Source organism: Bison bison, unplaced genomic scaffold, assembly GCF_000754665.1.
Source record: "Bison bison bison isolate TAMUID 2011002044 unplaced genomic scaffold, Bison_UMD1.0 scf7180017864516, whole genome shotgun sequence".
Classification (NCBI taxonomy): domain Eukaryota; kingdom Metazoa; phylum Chordata; class Mammalia; order Artiodactyla; family Bovidae; genus Bison; species Bison bison.
Genome location: NW_011495069.1, coordinates 10,623,466 through 10,625,163, shown reverse-complemented (window position 1 = coordinate 10,625,163; position 1,698 = coordinate 10,623,466). Strand labels below are relative to the sequence as shown.

Genomic DNA, 1,698 nt, shown 5'->3' with positions numbered 1-1,698 from the left:
ACCCTCCGTGCGTGACTGGCGCGACCTACCTCGCTGCAGGTCCGCCACAAGGAACTCCTCCGCTCGCCGGCCCGGCCGCGAACTGCCCCAGAGCATGCGCTCTGCAGGCCTCCGGCCCCGACCCCGGGCCAGAAAAGAAAACAAAGAGCCCGGCGCCCCCTGGCGGCCGCCCCGGGAGGTGCCGGTGGCGCGATCCGGCTAAGGCGCTCGCCACCAGGCTCTTTCCGCCCCGGCTCGGGGTTACAGAACGGGTGTGTGTTTTGAAGGCCCTAAATTGGAACGAGTGAACTGACAACCAGAAAGACTGCTTGAAATCAGGGTTTGCCTGGGGAAAAAATATGGTATGGAAGGGACTGTACGGATAAAAGAGACACTGATCGTCCCTGCTCTCAAGGGGCTTTCAGAGAAAGATGAGAAGTCAGACTATCAACAACTACTCAAGGCTGTGACAAGGGCTGTTGTGACAAGGGTAAGCACAGGGTTATATAGCTCAGCCGGGACTTCAGGAAGGCTTTCCAGGTTAAGCCCAAGAGGGTAGGGCATCCTAGGAGAAGCATCCTTACGAGGACAGAGAGCGATAAGAGCCTCTGGTGGGTTGGGGAAACGGCCCGAGTCTGACTGGGGGCAGAGGGTGCCGTGGGAGGGACTTAGCGGTTTCGTCTAAGGAGACCCCCTCTATCCTGGGGAAATGGGGAACTCTGGAAGGGATCTGAGCACATGAGTGACGGGAGCAGATTTTTGTTTTGGAACAAAATGGAGAATGGGCTTGGGTGGAGGGGAAACCAAGAGTGAGGCAGGGAGGCCAGATTAGAAAGAAGAGGAGGGTGTGAACTGAGGTTGGGAGCTAGCTAGGTAGGGTAGCTGCCTACCCTTCTCTTGTTAACATGCTCCTTCTTCAGGATGGATTCAGACAGTTCTTCAGTATTTCAGGTTCCCTGTGGTCACCTTTCAGGCCTTTTCATTGTGTCTGGGGGTTTCCCAAGTCAAAGGAGTGACCTCTGCAGAAGGATGTTTTCTCCATTTCATGTAGATTCTTGACTCTGAAAGTCATGCTATCATTCCTGAACTCTAGATGGACACTTTTGATGAGTGTCTGAAGTGAAAGTGTTAGTTGCTCAGTTGTTTCTGACTCTTGGTGATCCCATGAACTGTAGCCCACCAGGCTCCTCTGTCCCTGGGATTTCTCAGGCAAGAATACTGGAGTGGGTTGCCATTTCCTCCTCCAGGGTATCTTCCCAACCCAGGGATTGAACCCAGGTCTCCTACATTGCAGGCAGATGATTTTTTTATTTTATTTTATTTTATTTACCATTTGAGCCACCAGGGAAGCTCCTGATGAATGTTTACCAGCTGAATTTCTTCCATACAGAGCCCATCCCAAAGTACTCCCCATTTTCAAGGTTTCTTACCTCCTCAAGTTTACTTCTGCCTCCATCACGGACTCCCCTTTTGGATGATATACTGTGAAATTCCTCCAAGTTTTAACCCTGGGATCTCTCTTTGCTGTCTTCCTCCAAGATCTTATTCATTCACATAGCTTGATGTAATTATAAAAATAAGTATTGTTACCTATTTTGTAAAACCTCTAACTTGAACTTCAGACACACATCCATCCATTCGTTCATTTGTTCCTCACGAAACGCTTGACAGTTGTAAAATTTTAAAAATGCGGTTCAAAGAGGTTACGCAAGTTGTCTG

The 1,698-nt window shown here is 50.1% G+C and overlaps 1 protein-coding gene across 4 annotated transcripts in view; it reads right to left on the bottom strand.

The window, feature by feature from the left end:
- The window catches only part of RCC1 (regulator of chromosome condensation 1), a 21,040-nt gene extending 20,904 nt beyond the window's left edge, over positions 1–136 (bottom strand). For 2 of the 4 annotated variants that reach the window (XM_010830174.1, XM_010830177.1), the window contains exon 1: positions 30–103. The gene's annotated coding sequence lies outside the window, so the exon portion shown is untranslated. Of the gene's footprint in view, positions 1–29 lie in introns of all 4 variants that reach the window. The other 2 variants (XM_010830178.1, XM_010830175.1) reach the window with 2 other exon arrangements.
- Between the last annotated feature and the right edge of the window lie 1,562 nt (positions 137–1,698).